Source organism: Durio zibethinus, chromosome 13 (assembly GCF_047325235.1).
Source record: "Durio zibethinus cultivar Kanyao isolate XHJ-2024 chromosome 13, ASM4732523v1, whole genome shotgun sequence".
NCBI lineage: Eukaryota > Viridiplantae > Streptophyta > Magnoliopsida > Malvales > Malvaceae > Durio > Durio zibethinus.
In genome coordinates this window covers 16,553,178-16,576,290 of record NC_143174.1, presented here as the reverse complement: position 1 = coordinate 16,576,290, position 23,113 = coordinate 16,553,178, and positions in this window count along the sequence as shown.

Sequence of the window (23,113 nt, the reverse complement as noted above, 5' to 3'; positions counted from 1 at the left end):
AATGGGTAGCCAACATAGTGCCAGTTCCTAAGAAAGATGAAAAAGTGAGAATGTATGTCGATTATCAAGATTTGAATAGGGTAAGCCCTAAGGATAACTTTCCTTTACCTCACATCGATACTCTAGTGGATAATACTGCTAGGCATTCCATATTTTCCTTTATAGATGGTTTCTCAAGCTATAATCAGATCAAGATGGCTCAAGATGATATGGAAAAAACTACATTTGTGACCATGTAAGAAACATTCTGTTATAAAGTCATACCTTTTAGGTTGAAAAATGCTGGTGCCACTTATTAAAAAGTAATGGTGACTCTCTTCCATGACATGATGCATAAAGAAATAGAGGTATATGTGGATGATATGATTGTAAAATCTCATGAAAGAGAAGATCATATAGTCAATCTCAAAAAGCTATTTGACAGGTTGAAAAGATTTCAGCTGAAGTTGAATCTTGCTAAATGTACATTTTGTGTCAAGTCAGGAAAATTATTGGGCTTTGTGGTCAGTGAAAGAGGAATCGAAGTGGACCCGGATAAGATACAAGCCATCCAAAACTTATCTCCTCCTCATACCCCAAAAGAAATGCGAGGTTTCCTAAAGAGACTAAACTATATTGCTCGTTTCATCTCTCAACTTACCTGTAAGTGCGATCTTATTTTCAAGCTACTCAAAAAACATGATCCAGGAGAATGGAATGATGAATGCCAAGAAGCTTTTAATAAATTCAAAGTATACTTGTCAAATCCACCTGTGTTGGTGCCTTCAATCCCAAAAAAACCTTTGATCTTGTACTTAATAGTGTATGAAAATTCCATAGGATGTGTGCTGGGGTAAAGAGATGAAACTGACAGGAAAGAATGAGCAATATACTACTTGAGCAAAAAATTCACTGATTATGAGTCCAAGTATTCACCATTAGAGAAGATATGTTGTGCATTAGCCTAGATAACTCGAAGGCTTAGACAATATATGCTTTATCACACTACTTGGCTCATAGCAAAGCTAGATCCTATTAAGCATATCTTTGAAAAGCCCTAATTGACATGATGAATAGCACGGTGGCAAGTTATGCTTTCAGAATATGATATCATTTATGTGACTCAAAAAGCTATAAAAGGAAATGTCGTAGCCGAGTTTCTTGCTGATCGTGCTGTCGAAAATTATGAACCAATGAACCTAGAGTTCCCTGATGAAGATGTGATGGCCATTGAAGATAATGAACCTATTGAAGAGTCTTGGAAGATGTATTTTGATGGAGCTGCTAATGCTTTGGGTCATGGTATTGGGGTAATTTTAATATCTCTTGATGAGCACTATTATCCCTTTACAGCCAGGTTAAATTTTAATTGCACAAATAATGTGGTTGAATATGAGGCCTGTGTTATGGGTCTGCGAGCAGCAATTGAAAAGAAAATCAAAGTATTAGATGTGTTTGGAGATTCAGCTCTAGTCATTTATCAGTTACGAAGAGAATGGGAAACCAAAGATTCCAAGTTGATACAGTATCGTAAGTACATTTCTTAGTTTGTTAAACAGTTCGAAGAAATTCAATTCGAGCATTTGCCTAAAGAGGAAAACCAAATTACTGATGCACTGGCTACTCTAGCTGCAATGATTAAAATATATGCAAATACTGAAATCTAACCCATCAAGCTAGATGCGAAAGATGAACCAGCACATTGTTCAGGTGTTGAAGAATAAATTAATGGGAAACCATGGTATCATGACATCATGCAATACATTAAAAGCCAACAATACCTAGAACATGTAATAGAAAATGATAAGAGAACAATCAAAAGGTTGGCTATGAGTTGTTTTCTTGATGAAGACGTCTTCTATAAAAAGGGTCGAGATCAGGTACTCTTAAGGTGTGTAAATGCAGCTGAAGCGAAGAAGATTATTGAAGAAATGCATGATGGAGTTTGTGGGGCACATGCAAATGGTCATATGATGGCTAGATAAATTATGAGGGCTGGATACTATTGGTTGATAATGAAGAGTGACTGTATTGATTATGCCAAAAAATATCATAAATGTCATATCTATGCTGACAAGATCCACACTCCTCCAACAACATTATATGTTTTGGCTCTTCCATGGCCATTCTTTATGTGGAGTATGGATGTCATTGGTCCCATCACTCCAAAAGCTTCAAATAGACATAGATTCATCTTTGTAATGATTGATTACTTCACAAAATGGGTAGAAGCTGTATCATACGCTAGTGTGACCCGATCTGTGGTATGCAAATTCATAAAAAGAGAGATAATACGTAGATATGGGCTTTTAGAGACAATTATTTGTGATAATGCCAAAAATTTAAACAGTAAGATGATGAATGAAGTTTACACTCAGTTCAAGATTTGTCACCATAATTTGGCACCATATCATTCAAAGATGAATGGGGCAGTAGAAGCTGCAAATAAGAATATCAAAAGAATCCTGAAAAAAATGACTGATACTTATAAAGATTGGTATGAGAAGTTGCCCTTTGCTTTGCATGCTTATAGAACATCAGTCCGAACATCTACTGGGGCCATTCTGTTTTCTTTGGTATATAGAATGGAAGCTGTGCTATCGATCGAAGTGAAAATTCCCTCACTGAGGGTCCTAATGGAGGTAGAATTAGAGGAAGCAGAATGGGTTCAAAATCGCTACGAGTAGATGAACCTCATTGAAGAGAAAAGACTTACAGCATTTTGTCACGGTCAATTATATCAAAAGAGAATGATGAGAGCATATAACAAGAAAATCCTTCCTCATTGCTTTAGGGAAGGAGATTTAGTGCTGAAAAAGATCCTTCCAAATTAACATGATAATCGAAGAAAATGGACACCAAATTGAGAAGGCCCGTATGTGGTGAAAAAAGCTTTTTCTGGTGGGACATTGATTTTGGTAGAAATAGACAGAGGTGATTTGGCTACCCCAATAAATTCAGATATTGTGAAGAAATATTTTGCTTAAAAAGAAAAAGAAAAAAATGATGACTTATCTAACCTGAAAACCTAAAAAGGTGGCTTGGATGTGAAGCAGAAGCATCATCAAGAAAAAATCTCACAATGCAGGGGTAAGTGTAGTTTGAAGAACTTTGAATGATCAAAGAAGTCATCTGATTTAGTTTTAGAGAAAGAATCTGAGAATATTTTGTTCATGATTATCTTGTGATCATTCTTTTGACACTTTTGTTTCAACTCAAACACTTTGACATACATTTGTTATCAGCCATATGAAATACATTATCTTTCATTTAAAAATAATGCCTATCCATTCTTTTATCCTTATCTGATATTTTTTGTTCATCGTACAAGTGAATAAGAGAAATGTGTGATTGCATTTTATTTGTCTTGAACTTAAAATGATGAAAAAAAAACAAACATGAAAGATCTCAGCATTACTTTTAAAGTTGACAAAGACAAATGAAAAAGGATGAGAAAAACATGATAAGACATTGATGTTACAAACTTTTGAAAAAGAAAAATGTTGTGATAAGATGTTAAGAATAGATTGGTCGTATAAGAATTTTGATAAAAGAACCCAAAAGTGAGAGATTTTGAAAACCTTTTTACTACAATGAATAATTTTGATTGCATTACATGCATTGCATTTAGAGCACTCAGCACATGCATCCATGAGCAATTTTTATAAGGACGAAAACTTTCCATTTCTTGATCAAACAAAAGATTTCAAAAGAGAAGAATTTACTTGTTAAAAGAAAAGAACTCAGTTTTGAGAAAAGATGAGATTTTTAAAGTTGTTAAGCCTCTGATGAGAGGAGCTTTTTCAAAAGAAGAGATTTTTTTAAAGTTGTTGAGCCTCTACTGAGAGGAGCTTTTTTAGGTGAGATTTTAAAGTTGTTGAGCCTCTATTGAGAGGAGCTTTTTCAAATGAGATTTTTAAAGTTGTTGAGCCTCTACTGAGATGAGCCATTTCCAAGATAAGATTTTAAAGTCGTTGAGCCTCTGTTGAGAGGAGCCTTTTTTTGAAATTTTAAAGTCGTTAAACCTTTGCTGAGAGGAGCCTTTTTTAAGATTTTAAAGTTGTTGAGCCTTAGCTAAGATGAGCCCTTTTTCAAGATGAGATTTTAAAGTTGTTGAGCCTCTGCTGAGAGGAACTTTTTTAAATGAGATTTTAAAGTTGTTAAGCCTCTGCTGAGAGGAGCCCTTTTTCAAGTGAGATTTTAAAGTTGTTGAGCCTCTGCTGAGATGAGCTTTTTCAAATGAAATTTTAAAGTTGTTGAGCCTCTACAGAGAAGAGCTTTTTCAAATGAGATTTTTAAAGTTGCTGAGCCTCTGTTGAGATGAGCCATTTCTAAGATGAGATTTTAAAGTCGTTGAGCCTCTGCTGAGAGGAGCCTTTTTCAAGATTTTAAAGATGTTAAGCCTCTACTGAAAGGAGCTTTTTCAAGATGAGATTTTAAAGTTGTTGAGCCTCTGCTGAGAGAAGCCCTTTTTCAAATGAAATTTTAAAGTTGTTGAGCCTCTGCTGAGAGGAGCTTTTTTAAATGAAATTTTAAAGTTGTTGAGCCTTTGCTGAGAGGAACCCTTTTTCAAATGAGATTTTAAAGTTGTTGAGCCTCTGCTGAGAGGAGCTTTTCCAAAAGAGATTTTTAAAGTTGTAGAGCCTCTGCTGAGAGGAACCCTTCTCAAGATAAAATTTTTAAAGTTGTTGAGCCTCAAGTGAGAGGAGCATTTTCGATTAAAAATTTTTTTTTTCGTTTGGATTCCGGATAAAATTATTGTCTTTGTCTTTGTCCTATTACTGATTATCAGTAACGTGCAAAAAAAGATAGCTGTAGACATCAATTTATCCATAATAAATAAATAAATATGTAATATATGTATAAAATATGAAATACAATAAAAATATGAAATAATATAAAAATACGAAAAAAAAAAACAAAACAAAAAAATTGAGGATGGCAGTAGTGCCATCCCCGACACCACTGCCACCACTGCCACCACCCATGCCACTAGACCCACCAGACCCTACACCCCATTTTTCTGATCACTATGCCCTACCTTTCACCCCTCTAATTACTCCTTCCGTTGACAAAACTACCGGATATGGCCAAAACTAATAAAAGAGGCATGGGGCTCGTGCTTACACCCATGATGAGACCCATGCCCTTCCTCCCAAACACACATGGCTAGAGCTCTATAAATAGAGCTCCTAGCGAAGCTAAAGAAAACGGGAAAAAAGGAAAGAGACGCTGCAAAAAAAATGAAAAAAAAACACAAAAAAATACACAGTCCTTTCGTAGGGAGGAACCGCACCTAGAGCTTCCTGCATAAAAAAAAGGTCAGTTTCATAAAAAAAAAAGAGTCAAAATATACAAAAAAATAACCTCATCGAAACTTTGAAAACAGATCTAGGGAAGTGGAGACTCCTTTAGGTGAAAAGAGGTTAGATCTACGCTCAGGGAGTCGAGAAGAGTTTGTGAGAGATTTTTGAAATTTTTCGATATCGTCGACGGAAGCCAGAGCTCGCCGCTGGCAAGGACTGCGGTAGCCGTCGCGACGGACGGCCACCGGCCCCAGGTCGACTGAAGAAGAGAGAAAAAAAAAGAGATTTTTTGTTGGAAAAAAAATGAAATGAATGAACTGTCAATAGCCAAAACGACGTCGTTTCAATAAACGCCCAAAACGACGTCGTTTAGACCAAGGAGGATCCACGCGTCAACCCACGACCTGACCTGGGGTCCGTACACTTGACCCGACGACTCGCTTCTTCATTAGCCCCTGACCGGTCCATCTGAACAGGACCAGATCGCCCAGACCGAGCTGAACCGTCGGACTGAACCATCGAACCGAACCGCTCGTTGATCGGACCGTTGACTGGTCCGGTTCAGGTAAAAAATTTTTTTTTTTTTAAATTTTTCTTATTTTTTTATATATTATTTTATTAATATTTATGCATATTAAAATATTTATATTTGTTAGATTAAATGATGAAATTATGGTTAAATTTTTTTATGTAATTATGTTAATTTTTAAAATAAACTTTAAAAACAATAATATAAAAATAAATTTAATAATAATACTAAACTAATAAAAAATGTAAGAAAAAAAAATTTTTATCCGACAATGAGATTCAAAGGTATTCTGAGTAGTGATGCCTACGAAATCTCTAGGTGAGAAGATTTTTTGTAAAATATTACCAGTGTATTAGAATATTTATAGAAAATCTTCAATATAATTAAATTCTTTTTTCTTCAAAATTTCAATAAGAATATTAATAAAATAATTAATAAAATTTCTAACAAAGAAGAATAAAATGTGTGCGTCAACATGGTAATATTTTGCATTGCATGCATGACATTTTTTTACGAAAAGTAAATTTTAGCCTCCGAGGATGAGATTCTAAGGTATTCCGAGAAGCGATGCCTAAGAAATCTTTAGGTGAGAAAAAGTTCTTCTAATGTTACCAACGTACTTGAACATTTTAAGAATTATTTCAACAAAAAAGTTTTAATTTATTTTTCTCGAGAATATTTTTTTTAAATAAATAAAACAAAATCAAGGAAATTATTTTTTTTAATACCGAAAATTAGACTATTTTCATCAAAATCAAAGGATAACACGTTGTTAATTGGTACCGTTTTTAACGGGTGCTATGGGGGTGCTAATCCTTCTCCACACGTAATCGACTCCCGAACTTAGACTATTTTACAGACCGTAAAATTATCTTTTTAATAAATTTTAATTAATTTTGAAACTTTATAAAAGGGTATGTTTTAATAGGTGGCCAATCGCACCTAGCCAAAAAAGATTGGTGGTGACTCCATTATTTTTTTTATTTCATTTCCAAATTCGTCGGTCGGACGTAAAACCATTACGACACAAGCTTTAACACTCAGATACCACGACTAAGAGATGCAAATGACTTTGGATATCACCACCGAATGAAACTCAAATATCATTATTGAAAAAATGGATATAAATAACTTCATATATCACCATCGAATGAAACTCGACTATCACCATCGAGAAAATACAATTCAAGCTTTAACACTCGGATATTACCACCAAAAAGATGCAAATGATTTCGACACTCAGATATCACCACTGAGAAAATGCAAATAATTTACAAATTCAAACCTTAATACTTGGATATCACCACCGAGAAAATACAATTCAAACCTTAACATTCGGATATTACCACTGACAAGATACAATTCAAACCTTAATACTCTGATATCACGATAAAAAATATGCAATTCAAACCTTAATACTCGGATATAATCATCGAGAAAATGCAAATGATTTACAAATTTAAACTTTAAACTCGGGTATCACCACTGAGTAATTTTGAAAATGTCTTGGATATTACCACCAAGAAAATGAAATTCATGCTTTAATACTCGGATATCACCATCAAGAACTTTGAAAATAATTTATCACAATATTTTTCTTGACTGATGCCGATTTCATTGGGTTAACAACTTTCTTGCCAGCTAGATTGAGCTTAAAGCTCTCATCTTATGCCATCTTGTCTTGATCTTTTGAATATGTTTTTGCCCCATTTTTTTCTTCTTTAATGCTTCCAAAATTGGTGAACACCATTATGATGCAAATATCTTCTTTTAAAATGATGATGCAAATGAAATGCAAATGTTTTTTTTTTTTAAATGATGCACATGAGATGCAAATATCTTTTCTTAAAATGAAATACAAATGTCTTTTCTTAAAAAGATGCACATGAAGTGCAAATATCTTTTCGAAAAATACCAATACACACATGCTTTATCGATGAAAGACAAGTTAATGATGTAAATGGAATGTCAAAAGGTTTAAATGCTTAAAAAAATTTTTTTTAAAAAAGAAATCAAGATATGCAATTGCCCAAAATTTTCTTTTTTTCCAAAGTTCTTTTTCTTTCAATCCCAAATCTTTCATCTTAACTCCAAATCCTTTCTTTGCTTTTCATTTTTCATCAATTTTGCTTTCCTTATTCACAATTTGGATTTTTTTACTTTTCTTTCCATTTTTCATCTTCAAATCAAACATACATATGACCAATTTGAACTTGTTGAAAGGGAATTAAAGAAAATGACCCATCGAACTATGATAAAACTCAACTAATTAAACATACTTTTGCATTTAAAAAGTGTTTCCCATATTGCCCCTTATTTTCCAAAAAAGTTTTTCAAAATTTTTTCTTCCCTAAAAACATTTTATTTCAATGACAACATTCTTCACAAAAAATATTTGCCTTAGTCAACCTTTATGAAACAATGTGACTCTTAAGTCTCTAAAAAATGGTGATCATTATTATGCACATGTCTAAATAGAATGGCAATTCTATCTTTTCAAATGGCTTGGATGATTAATTGTCAAATTAAGGTTTGCATGAAAAATTGAATTTTTATCCAGACTCAACAAAAAATTCTTTTGAGAGGTTCTATAATGGTTAAATCAGATTTGACACATTTTTTAGTATCACGATGTGATATTTTAATAGATGTTCAGACCAGCTATGGTAAATTCAAGATCATATTAGGCATGGACAATATTTTCTATGATAACCCTTACACACATCTCAATCATTGGCTGTGATGAGTTATCATGATGCAATCCCATTATCGCTCTAGATTGCCCATTTTTGGGTTTTTACCCTAGAGCTTCATTCATTCATTTTTCTCTTTTTTTTTTGTTTGTTTTTTTTTTTGACGATTTCATTGTGCACTCAAGTATTCTTGTGAAAAAAAAATGGACAAAAGCAAAGTTGGTGATGAAATATTCTACAAGAAATAAACTTTTCAACTCAAGCATCCATGTTTAATCAAAATAGACATTTCAAGATATGTAACATAGGTTAGCGTTTAAGGTTTTGAAGGAATGGATAAACAGGCCCAAAACATATGTTTGAAGGTGATCAGACTAAGGACCATTTTACATCATGTGAAGGACTTTCTTTTGGGCATTTATCCTTTTTGTAACAGCCAATCATTTTTTTTCTTTTTTTTTTTGCTTCCACTTTTGCTCTTTTTTCATATTTCAACATTTGCTGGAATATGTTTAAAACTTTTAAACTCAATTTGCTCCTACAACTTAAGGCTTTCTTCATTTGTTGTCAGAGCATGACTTCATCAGATGGATCTTTCTTTGTATTTTTCTCTTAATGTAAAAGATGATCCTTGATCAAGATTTATTTAAAAAAAATTCACTAGGCTCAAAGGGGTATCAAATGGATAATTTCTTGTTTATGGAAGGATGAAAAAAAGATGGCCATTTGTCATCTCAAGCCTGATCACTTGTGTTGAAGAGTGATTTCTTGAAAAACCTAGAATTTATTTTTATTACCTTTTTTTATTTTTTTTTAGATCATTTGAATATCTTAAATGCATGATGTAACCATCAATATTTTCTTTTTTCTATTTTTTTCTTGTTTTCATAACTCACATCACAACCAATCTTTGTCATATCTTGATAAGTCAACAAGGTTTATGTGACAATAAAAATCATGTATTGTAGCCCTAACTAGGTAAACTTGAGGCAAATCATGCTTTTTTATCAATATGCCCCATAGACAAAAATGGTGTGTTTTTGTATTCATGGCTATTTAAAAGAATTTTTGTTTGAAGCATAGTCTTGACACCCATCAAATCACCAACATCTAAAAAAAAGCATCATATTTGTCTGGTTTTCTAAGAACTTATAAGTTTTTTTTTCTAGATTGATCGTTTCAGTATTTGTTGCCTTGACAAAAGACATCATAAAGTTCAAACCTGTATCCTTTGGAGCATTAGGGTTTTTTCAAGTGATTTTAGGACATGAAAAGGACATGGGAATATTTTATTCGGGTAGGTTCATAATAACGACCACCAAAATTTTTTGGAGACTTTTTATTATGAAAAAGAAATAATTTTTTATATATATATTTTGTTAAAACTTTAGATAAAAAAAAAGGCTCTCTCAATTAGCATTCAGATTCAATTTTCATACAAGTCATAAAGTTGATACCCATTTCTAATACAGAAGTGAAAAAGGAAATAAAAGGATCACACTTTCCATTTTAAATCAATCCACTTCTTTGCAACACTGAACGAAGTATCCATCATTTTCCCAAAAAAGCTATAGAATCATTCTCCAATTTCTCATCTGTCCTCTTTTCCAATATATCAAGGTAGAGGGTTTTTAGCAACACGATGATCCTTGTTAGTTTCAAATTTTATTTTTTCAGCTTTAATGAGATCTCTAACCTTGTATTTCAATGCAGGATAACTTTTAGTCGAGTGGCCCTGATTTCCATTATGGTAATCACACTTTACATTAGGATCATACCATTTTGGGTAAGGGGGTTGAAAGGGTTCTACATGCATAGGTTTCAAAAGCTGATTTTGGATAAGTTAGGGTAACAATTCTGTGTAAGATACAGGAATAGGGTCAAAAGTGGTTTTTTTTTTTGGTATTTTTTAAGACTCTTGGACCACTACTTGGATTGGATCTTTGTTATGATCTGGTAGGTGCAACAAAGTGGTTGTATGAATGCTTGGGTGTCCAAAAAGATGACTGAAAATAGGGTGAATAAGCTGGTTGTTTTAGTGACGGATACCGTTGACAAGGATAAGGGATAGATGTAACATTGTTAATGGGATGGTAATGGGTTTGGTACACTAGTGTGAGGTATAGAGTGAAACCTCTGAACTGTTACTCCATATAGTTCACTGCTTGGGCTTCATTTTTTTTTAGGGGCTTCGCCTTTCTTTGATCTAGAAACATCACCTCCATCAATCTTTCCATTTTTAATAGCATTTTCAATTATCTTTCCTGTAATCACCATTTCAGCAAAGTTTTGATGGCATGACTAATGAGCTTATCATAGTACGGTGCTCGAAGGATATTGATGAATAGAATAGTTGTTTCTTTTTAGGTGATAGGAGATTGAACCTGAGTAGCAACATCTTACCATCTCTGGGCATATTCTTTAAAATTTTCATTAGCTTTTTTTTTTTCATATTTTGTAAGGATAATCTATTTGGAGCCATGTCTGTGACATGTTTATATTAAGTAATAAATTTTTTCATCAGATCTTTCTATGAATGAATACGATTCCTGTCTAATTGAATATACCATATGGCAGTCGATCCAGTAAGAGTATCTTGAAAATAATGGATAAATAACTTGTCATTATTTGTATGCCCAATCATTTTCTGATAGAACATAGTGATATGTGCCTGAGGGCATGTGGTTTTATCATATTTTTCAAATTTACTTTAAACTTTGGTGGGATTATCAAATTTAGAACCAGACTAAGTTCACTGGCATTAATTGTATAAAAAATATTTACACTTTCAATAGCTCACAGCCTTTTTTCCAAGAGATCTAACTTCTGCTGTGCCTTTGTATTATCAAATTGTTCAGGCGTGCCTTTCTTTAGTTTCTCTTGTTCTTTTAGGTCATCTAAATCTGGAATCGTAATAGGCTTAACATGACTTGCCCTAATATTTAAACCAACATGTCCTTGACTATGTGGTTGAATTGTCAAAGAAGGTAAATTAAACTGAGCATGTGGCTGCTTTTCAAGTTGTGTCATTTATAGATACACTTGATGAAAGGTTTGAGCATAGGGTGGAGTAAACCCTGATGGATACAATGGATCTTTTCTATCACTGGTATTTTTTTGGGTTTGAAGCTCTTTCTCAGTAGTCACTTCTTCAGCTACATTTTTTTCTTTGTTCATTTTCCTTATCATGGCCATCATTGCAACCATTTTTTTTTCAAGTCTTTTCTTGAGTCCTAGCCATTTGTTCTATCAATTCTTGTTGAGACCTAATCATTTGCTTTTGCATTTCTATCCTTTCTATTCTAGATTCCTGCTCACTTTCCATGATTCTAACTTGTGAATGAGTGTTGTAATGATGACGAGTGGTCTGATCTATATTTTTTGAAGGCCTAACTACCTTTGCACCTGATTGAGCTAAAGGAAACTCTTGAGATTTGTTATTTCGAGGCATTCTTTTTTTAGTCATGATGTATTTTTTTAAATGAAATACACATATAATGCATGAATGCATGAATGCAATGGATGTGCTTATTATATATCCAATATTTGTAAAAAATTTTAAGTCTGAACTTGAACCACCATATCATAACCTTACATTATCTTTACTAAATACTTATTTCATTATAAAATTTTCAAAAGAAGTGCCCTACATGCTTGTACTGCTCATAAGCACTATCTAGAAAATTGGTCAAACATTGGTTGTGCTGTCCTGGGTAAACTTCTTCCTTTACTTGTTTAGCTTCTTAGGCCATGTTTCTTGCTTTGAAGTTGATTTCTTTTATCTGTTCTACTAGGTGAGTGGCTTGAAATTCTTTTAATTGATATTCTTTCTTTCAATACTATGCTCTATGTTCAAATTGATCTCGTTCCTTTATCAAAACTTGAATGGCTTCACATCGATAATGCATTTATTGTTTCAAGTCATCTATGAGACCTTGTAGTATCTTCTTTTATTTCACAAACTGACTAAGCTCTTCTTCTTTACAAAGTAAATTGGTTCGAAGCTGTTCTACGTTCTTTTTGAATTCTTCAAGCTATGTGGTCATTGTGGTGACAGACCTAGGCCAGCTTTCAAAAATATTTTCTTATTCTCTTTCAAGCCTTTGAGATTTTACTTCACTTTTATTAGTCTTATCTTTTCACTCATTAATCTCATGTTGAAGCCTCTTCTTTTCAAACTCCCATATATTTTTTTCTTCTTCAAATTTACGCTTCATAGTCTTTATATCTTTAGGAATCTTTTCACAATGGTTGTCTTCTTAACAGCATGGTCTATTTCTTTGAGACCAACTTTGCTTGTGATTCGTTGATTTCTCCATATCAGATATTCAAGTGTGGCTTTGTCTGTATATCCCCTACGATCTACTCTTCGGGTCTGCTTCCATTCTTTGATAATCTCTTTTACCTTTTCCAAAAATCCTGATTCCTCAAAAGAGAATTCTAATTCTTGAAGCCCATGAGTCATTGGGACAAATTGCTCTGACCCTAATTGTCAACGAACCAGTGCCGGAGCATAGCTTATACCTCTCCATGGTCCTAAGAGTGGAACCCATGGCTTGTCACCACACTTGTATAACATGGCTTCTCATGGCATCCATGGAGCTCTCCATATAACCTGAGCATTAGTGAGATTTTACAAAGTCAACACCCATTCTTCCTTAGCCTTTGATTCTGACCACTCAACATTGTAGCATTCTTCAATTGGCCTACTTTTATTATTATAAGTAGGATGAAATTTACCTAGAAGATGTTGAAGATGACTTTTTACCCAAATGTAGAGTAACTATACACACCCTATGAAGCGTCCTCATTTTCTTCGATAGTGATTCAATAATTTAATAGTTTCTGCCAGTATGGAAGGAACAAGATTGATTTTATTGTCCACTTGCTCAAGAAAGTCAATCACCGATACCTCAATGTGCCTAGGACCTTCAAAAAAAATGATCAAGCCATAAATTGCCAAAGCTATCATTCTCATGCCTCGTTCATCCTCTAAGTGTTTGATGATGTAATCACGTAAGATTTCTCACAGGATGCAATCACTTTTGCCTTTTATTTGGATATATAAGTTCACATTCTGAGTAGGGACCTCTATCATATAGGTAAGTTTATTTCAAGATCCAAGTTTTTGACCTTGCCAATAGATTTTATCTAGATTGGGGAGATGCAACCATAACAATGTAGTGTACTCTTTAATTGTTGGGGTCATATCTATTTTGTTGAATATGAAACATCTGTATACAGGATCCCAAAACTGAATTAAAGCTCTTATCAATTGATTTTTTGTAGACATCTCAAGCAGTGAAGCAATATGACCATATTTTTCCTCGAAAGCATCTTCTTAGAAGTGGTTACATGGTGCCAGATCTCAACCAACTTAGAGATGTCATTTTGTTAAAATCCTAATTTGATTTATTCAGGCAAAATTTCTTGTTCGGATTCTTTCAAAAAATTTCTCAATCTACTTTAGGTTTCTAAGGATAGAGTTATCACCACATTAGTCTCCCAAATTGATCCTCATTGTCATCTACTCTAGACTAGTAAGGCCCCCGATCCTCACCCATAATAGGCTACTGACGAAAAAGGTTCAACTTGAATGGAAATATTTTGCTAGCCTAAGCAGAGGCATTATAATCTCACGAAAGCGTGGTACTCTACTCCATCCTAAAAAGGGATAGATTTAAGAGCTCGAGTATAGAGCTGGTGCATGAATGCAAATGTGCACGTGTGTAAGGGAATGTAACAATTATTAATAAAATTAATAATAAAATTAGCAATAATGTAAAACAATAACATATTAAAACAAAAAAAAAATTCTAAGATGAGATAAAAAATTAAAATTAATTATCAAAAAGACCCTAAAATCAAAATTTGGATGACGTATGTTTAATTTTTTGGGCTTGACTCTTAGTTCTCCTTAGCGGAGTTGCCAAGCTATCATAACGATTTTTTTATCCCTAGGGACTCGATCACTAGACTTGGAGAAAAATTTTCAAAGTCGCCACCAATCTTTTTGTAAGGTGTGATTTGCCACCCAAAATATCATCTTTTAATAAAAATCTTAAAATTAATTAAGATTTACTAAAAGAAATTTAGGTCTGCAAAATCAAGATTATGTCCGAGAGTACAGTTACAAGTGAAGAAGGTATCAGCACCCTCACGTCGCCTATTCGAAGAACAGAACCAATTAAACATGTGTAATCTAATAATTTTGTTAGTGCGATCTTTTTTTTTTATTTAAAATTAATTTCCTAAAATTTATTTAAAAAAATATTTCTCTTATGAAATTAATATTATTATTATTACTTCATATTCTATAAATTCTCCAAAACTTCGATGAAATTTATAAAAAATCACTATTTAGAAAATATTTTGAGAAAATTGACCATTCATAAAATTCTCAAAAATCTTGTCATAAGATGTTTTATTTATCTATTTTAAAAAAGATTTTAGAAACATTCCAACTCTTTGGTGAGTTTTTAATTTATTAAACAAAATTTATGATTATTCCGACTTTTCGGTGAAATCCTAAAAATTTTTAGCAAGTTTTAGGATCATCTCAACTTTTTGACAAGATCTTAAATAAAATCATTTTTTTATAATTAAAGGAATTTATTAATTATTTTTATTATGATTATTTTAAAATTTTTTATTATTTATTAATCATTTATTAATTATTTTTATTATAAAATTTAGATTATCCCGACTCACTTGAGAAATCTAAAATTTTATTTTGTGCTTGTATTAAAGAAAATAGAACTCTTTTAATTTTCTATTTTTTAAAAAAATTCAAAATATCAATTATTATTATTTTTCATTTTCATTTTTATTATTGTTTTACATTGTCTAAATCAACATTTGTTCTAGTAAAAATAATTTTGGATTATTCCAACTTTTTTGTGAAATCAAAAACAATTATTTTTACTTACAATAATTAAAGAAAACTAAACTCTTTTAGCTTTATTTAAAAATTACATTTAGAAGATTCATTGAAACAATTTATTTTTATTTTATTTATCATTTTTATAATTTATTTTTTTAGCAAAAATTATTATTTTTTAAATTATCCCAACCCTTTGGTGAAATTTAAATAACATTTTTTTGCTTGCAATAAAATTTTATTTTCCTTAAAATGTTAGTATTAATTTTTTATTTTTGCATATTATATTTTTAGGTCTTTATTTTATTTCAGTTTTATTTTTATTCTATTTATTTATTTGTTTTTACAAAAAAATTATTACTAGTAATAATATAAAATAAAAAAAAATAATAACAATAATATTATATAAAAAATTACATAAAAATAACAATAAATCAAAATCAAAATAGAAAATAGAAAATAAAAAAAAGAAAAGGAAAAACCTACGAAATGGGTCGGGTTGATCACGGGTCAACGCGTAGATCTTGTGTGGGTTGAGCTCAGTTTAGATGCCTAGAATGACATTGTTTTAAGGTGTCTATAAATAGGCAAAAATTAGATTTTTTTCTTATTTTCTTCTTTCTCCTCTCTCTCTCAACCCCAGAGCCTTTTTCTCTAAAACTCAGCACCCCTTGTCAACCGTCGTGGCAACCCAGATTCTGATCGATCATCGTCGTGCACCAATGGCCGAAATCTTCAATGACGTTGGAAAATTCAAAGATTCCCAGATTTTGGTGGCTGAAAAATTCATCTGTCACCAAAAAATTCAAACTTTTTTAGATTCCGTTGATCGAAAAATTCAACGATCGTCGAAAAATTTTAACTTTTCCAATTTCCAACGTCTCAAAAAAATTTTCAAAAATTCCCCCAATGATCCTTTTTGCTTTCTAAACACTTTTCCAAGCCCATATTTTTCAAAAAAGAAAATCTCAAACTTCCTAGATCGAGAATTTCATTCTCGGTATTTTTTTTTGAATTTTTTTTATGTTTGCTGTTGGTTCCTTTGTCAAAGAGGACTGTGATTATTTGTTTTTTTTTTTTTTTTTGACAGTATTCCCCTCTATTTTTTTCCTGCAGAACTTAGCTCTATTTATAGAGCTTCTGAGATTTCAAATCCCAAATCTCCTCGGATTTTTTGTGAAAGTTTTAGGTGTCTATCAGGTGACTTTTGGTCACCAGATTTTATGCTGCCAAGTTAGGCAGTGTCAGGGAGAAAAATGGACCACTCTGGTAGCTTGATTTCAGCTGCCAGAGTTTTTTTACCTTTTTTTTTCTTTTTTTTAATAATAATAATAATAATAATATAAAAAAAATTAGTTAGTCAAAATTGGTGTCTATAATGCCCATTTTCTCAAAATTACTAAAATATACCTCTTACCATTATTGATCAAAATTATTGTGATGCCCCTATAACCATAATAACAGAAATGCTTTTCAACTATTATTTACCAAATTTTCTATAATGCCCTTCAACCATAATTATGAAAATGCCTCTCATATTATGATTTTACCAAAATTACTTTGATACCTTGTAACCATAATTACAAAAATCTTCTTTTATCGTAATTATGAAAATTTCTCTTGTATTATAATTTGCTAAAATTGCTATAATACCCTCTAACCATAATTACAAAAAATGGCTATTTTTATTTGCTTCATATAATGCCTATCCAACCATAATTACAAAAATATACCTCATATTATGATTGGTTAAAATTACTATAATACCTTTGAAGATAATTATGGAAATACCATTTTGATTGCTTTGTAATTAGGCTTTAAATTTTTATTCATGTACAATAATATGAAATTAATCTCATTACAAATTATTATAATGTCTTTTTAATTACTTGACAATTCATTTACATACCCATAACAAATGATCATGATGTCTATTTAATTACTTGATAATTGAATTACATGCATCCAAATTGACTATAGTGGTCATATTTCAATGATTAACTAAAATTACTATGATGCTTCTCTTACCATAATTAGCCAAAGTTATTATAATGCTCATATAACCATAATTACGAAAATGTCCTCCCACTATAATTAGGAAAATACCTTCATATTATAATTTGTCAAAATCATTATAATACTTTCTAACCATAGTTACAAAATGCCCTCTTACCATAATTACGAAAATATCCATATTATAATTAGCTTAAGTTATTTTGATACTTTCTAACTATAATTACAAAAATTACCCTATTGATTGCTTCATATAATGCCTCTCTTATTATAATAACAAAAATACCCCTCCTATTATAATTGACCAAAATAACTATAATACCCTCTAAGCATTATTATGAAAATATTTTTTTGATTGCTTCATAATTATGTATTAAATTTTAACATCTATACAATTATATGAAATTAATCCTTTGAGAAATAATCATAATGTCATTTTAATTACTTATCAATTCAATTACATGCATCCAAATTGATTGTATTGCCCTCTTTTTATCATTAACTAAAATGACTATAATGCCCCCTTAATATATTTACTAAAATATCTCTCTTACCATAATTGGTCAAAATTAATATAATGGCCCTGTTACTATAATAACTAAACTGCCGTATTATCATTATTTGCCAAAATTACTATAATACTTTTTTTACCATAATTACAAAAATACTTATCATATTATAATTTGCCAAAAACACTATAATACCCTCTTATCATAACTATGAAAATGCCTTTTTATTACTTTATAATTACGCGTTAAATTTTAACATCCATTATATGAAAGTGATCCCCTTGGTAATTATCATAATGCCGTTCTAATTGCTTGATAATTGAATGACACACATCTAAATTGACTATAATACCTCTCATTCTATGATTAACTAAAATTACTATAATGCCCTATTAACACAATTATTAAAATACCTCTTTAACCATAATTGATCAAAATTATTATAATGCTTCGACAACCATAATTACAAAAATGTCCTCTTATCATCATTGGACAAAATTACTATAATACCTCTATTCTATGATTAACTAAAATTACTATAATGCCCTATTAACACAATTATTAAAATACCTCTTTAACCATAATTGATCAAAATTATTATAATGCTTCGACAACCATAATTACAAAAATGCCCTCTTATCATCATTGGACAAAATTACTATAATACCTTCTTACCATATTAAAATTATTAGTTTTTTTTCTTAAAAAATTAAGTTGAACGAGTAATGATATTAGTAGACTTTGTATTGGTATGTTGGATTGTCATGTATGTATTATTGAGTTTTGATTTAATTTATATATTTTTTTTAAAGTAGTCTCTCATATTTAAAATAAAAATTGATAATTGTTCAATTATGATTGAGTGGCACAATTAAAACATCTATTTTTTTGTCAAAAGATTATATTTTTCCAAAAATAAAAAAATACTAAAAAATATTTATTTTTATTATTAAATAAAAAATTATATAATTTGTATTTCATAAAAAATAAAAAAATTATAATTCAATAGCTAATAGGAAGATGAATATGCTAGAGGAAATATTGTGAGCAGTAGAGGGAATTGATTTTTATGGTTCTGTACATGTTGCTGGGCTTTGTTTAGTCTCAGATGTCGTTATTTCTCTGAAGTTCAAGGTTCCAAAGTTTGAAAAATATGATGGTACAAAGTGTCCAAAAACCTATATTACCATGTACTGCCCAAAAATAATTGCCTATGCTAATAATGAGAAACTGCTAATGTATGAATTTCAAGACGATCTTACTGGTTCTGCTGCTAGATGGTATATCCAACTAGATAGGACCCTTATTCAGTCTTAGAGTGATATGGCCCGTGACTTTATCAATCAATATCGACATATTACAGATCTAGCTTTTGATCATTTTTTTTTATAGAATATGGAGAAAAAGGCAACTGAATCATTCAAAGAGTATGCTTATAGGTGGAGAGACATAGCTACTCAAGTTTAGCCTCCTCTAATTGAGAAAAAGACTACAATATTGTTTGTGAGTACTTTAAAATCTCTTTATTATTAAAGATGATAGGGAATGCAGTAAAAAATTTTATCAACATGGTGATCTCGATCGAAATCATTAAAAATGCCATTAAGAATGGCAAGTTGGAAGGAGGAGAAGCTAAAAAAAAAAAAAAAAACCAAAGAAAAAAAAGATTGAAGCTCAAGTTGTAAGCTTTGAAAGATAACAGTTCAGGGGCTATCAACTTTATCCACTATAAGCTTACTCCACATATTACCCAACCGTGAATAATACCTCACCATACCCATATCAGCCAACCCTACAACCATCTTACCTACCAATATATCAATGCGCTTTTAGACCCCAAGCCCATATAAAATCCAAACATTCAACCTCTTACAAGACCCCAGATTCATCCTGCTAACATAGTAAGTGGTTCATGAGAGTTATGAAATACTCGAGAAAAATTTGTATTTGACCCAATCTCTATAATTTATATGGAGTTATACTGAAAGCTTTATAATAACCACTTAATTGCCCCTAGCCGTCTGGAGCCGTTCAAGCCACCCTATCCCAAGTGGTATGACCTTACAACTTATTGTGACTACCATTATGGAATCACTGGTAATTCCACTGAGAATTGTACTGCCCTAAAGCACAAGGTGCAACGATTAATCAAAGGTGAATGATAAACTTTAATACAAAAGAGATAACGATGTCCAATGTTAGTGGTAATCCTTTGTCTAACCACAATGTGAATGCTCCAAATAGGACCAGGGATGTTGTATAAAAAAAAAAAGTAAAAGAGATCAAGACTTCTCTTAGCTAGCTATTTAACACCTTGTATAAAGTTGGCATGATATAGCCGATGGATTCATGTAATTATTGTGGAAGATATATATCAGATAAAAACTATAAATATCATAATGGAGGAATTGGCCATTCTATTGAAACTTGTAAGCAATTTTGTCAGGAGCTACAGAAGCTCATGGATTCTTATCAAATTAAGCTTTATGAAGAGGGGGAGACCTTAAAAGGTGCTGAAGTGTTCATGGCCAACAAGCCATTGAAATTGGTTCAAAAACCAGTGACAATTTATTGTGGGGAGATCTCACACCTCTATGATACCTTCAAGCCTAGAAGGTTAATGTACCCAAATATAGATGAAGATTTTGAGGAGGATCTAGAATTAAGTATGGAGAAAGCATTCTCTAAGTTGTCTATCAATGCAATTGGAGATGAAAAAGGGTATGAACAAGAAATGTGGGTCCACCCTTATTCTTTAAGTTATGAGTTGAATAATTGAAGCATAATTGAAGTGTCTGCTATCTTTGAGACCATTTCAATGTAATTAGACATCCCAATAGCTTATGCCTAAAAGTATTTAGAGGATCTTTTATGTATGGGCCATTTATTTATTATTATTTCAATAAAGATTAAAAAGGATGCATTTTTATTCATTTCTTCTATTGCTTTCTTTTTTCCATTTTCCCAACACATCTTGCCAACATATCCAATTTCATTCAATTTTAGATCATTAAATGAACATAAGGATAATCATGATATCGATCAAGGGGTTAATTTTAAAAATTAGATTAATGCTAATGAACTTAATAACAAAGATGATTCTGAGGAATATGCCTTCCCTCCAAATCTAATGAGATTAATTGAGCAAGAAAATAAACCAATTAAGCCTTATTAGGAGATAACTAAATTGGTAAACTTAGGAAATGAGGAGAACAAAAAAGACGTTAAGGTCGATATATTACTTTCATCGATAGATAAGCAAAGATTGAAAGATTTACTCTGAGAATTCGTAGATGCGTTTACTTGATCTTATTAAGATATACCTAGGCTTAGTGCAAAAATAATGGAACATAAATTGCCCCTAAAGCCATAATATAAACCAGTCTAACAGAAATTGAGGTAAATGAAGCTTGAGATGCTTCTAAAGATCAAGAAAGAGGTGAAAAAATAGTTTGACTCAGGTTTTTTATAAGTGGCTAAGTATCCAGAATGGATAGCCAATATAGTACCAGTCCCAAAAAAAGATGGGAATGTGTGAATGTGTGTGGATTATCATGACTTCAATAGGGCTTGCCCCAATGATAACTTTCCTTTATCTCATATTGACACACTGATGGACAATATGGCTAGGCATTCTATGTTCTCCTTCATGGATGAATTTTTATGGTATAACCAGGTAAAAATAGCTCAAGATGATAGGGAAAAAATCACTTTCGTGACTATGTGGGGTACATTTTCCTCCAATATTATACCCTTTGGCTTAAAAAATGCTGGGGTAACATATCAAAAAGCCATGGTAATGCTCTTTCATGACATGATGCACAAAAAGATTGAGGTGTATATAGATGATATGATTGCAAAATCTCAGGAAGGAGAAGATCATATCTTGATGATTATCATTTTAATATATGGTCCTTAAGGCATCACTTAGCTATGAAAAACTTTCCCTTTTCTTTGGCACATGCAAGGGTAATAGCTTTTGATTTAAGGGAGGTTATGTACATCAGATTGAGGAAACACATTTATTCTTGTGACCTAATCTATGAAGAGATGAAAGGGGTAGGAAGCATACCATATTTCGTGAGTGAAGTTGGTCTAATTATTCGTTATTGGCTACCAACTTCTCTCTCTACACACAACTATTTCCATATTCTTTTGGAGAACTCCCCGCACTCTCCAGGCATGCCCGCTAAAACATCACAATTTCCATTGATTATTGGTATATATCAATTATAATCATATTATTATGCCATGGGGAGAATTTTTGTTTGCTAATTTTCCTGTACTTTTGAAATTAAAATAACAGATATTTTGGATCTTATTCAATTGAAAGAGAATTTATTAATCTTAATGTCAGTTTAGAAAAAAATAAATCTCAATTGGAATTATTGCGAGTCCATTGTCCTTTTAAGTTTTTTTTTCTTAATTTATTAGAATGGTGGCCATTGATATATGTTAATATCATTGTTTACTTTTCCATGGTAGTTTAATTTCTAACAATCTATAATTGACCATATATGAAAGATGTTTATCCATTTTTTTGCAGCGAATATGCCTATAGATAGTGCAAAAGCATTCTTGATAAAGTATTATCTATGGCTTGGCTAGGTGGTGAAAAGCGAGATTGGAAATATGTTTTCTTCTATTAAAAAAAAATGCTTGCTTAATTAGAAAAACAAATAAGCAGATATTGATATTTTTCAAAAAAAAAAAAAGATCAATCAAATTGAAAAATGTTTACATGAATGTTTGGAATTTTAAAATGGTATTTATAATTGGCATAACTATATAAATTTGTTTTCTGGTAAAAGGATAGATATATAAGTTGCACAAGATATAAAAGTTTTACTTCAATCTTTGAAATAAAACACGATGAAATTGAACTAATGAATGAATTAATTCTATAAACTAACGTGGAATTCATTTAATTCACATGCATTGGAGAAAATTTTGCTTTTTTAAAAAAATTATTTCCCAGACTATAAAAATTCATAGAAAAATGTTTTCATACTCCTTATAGCTTATCCTTCCTTGCCTATGTCCACAATAATTAGCTTGTTTTGCAAGGAAATTTCCATTTTTCTTTGGGCAATAATAGAAAGTTTACAAATTCCCTAACCGATTTTGTTATATATGGCATTTCAGCTAGATGAAAGAATTAAGAGTTCCATATATAGCAATTAATACTTATCTTTTTATTTTCC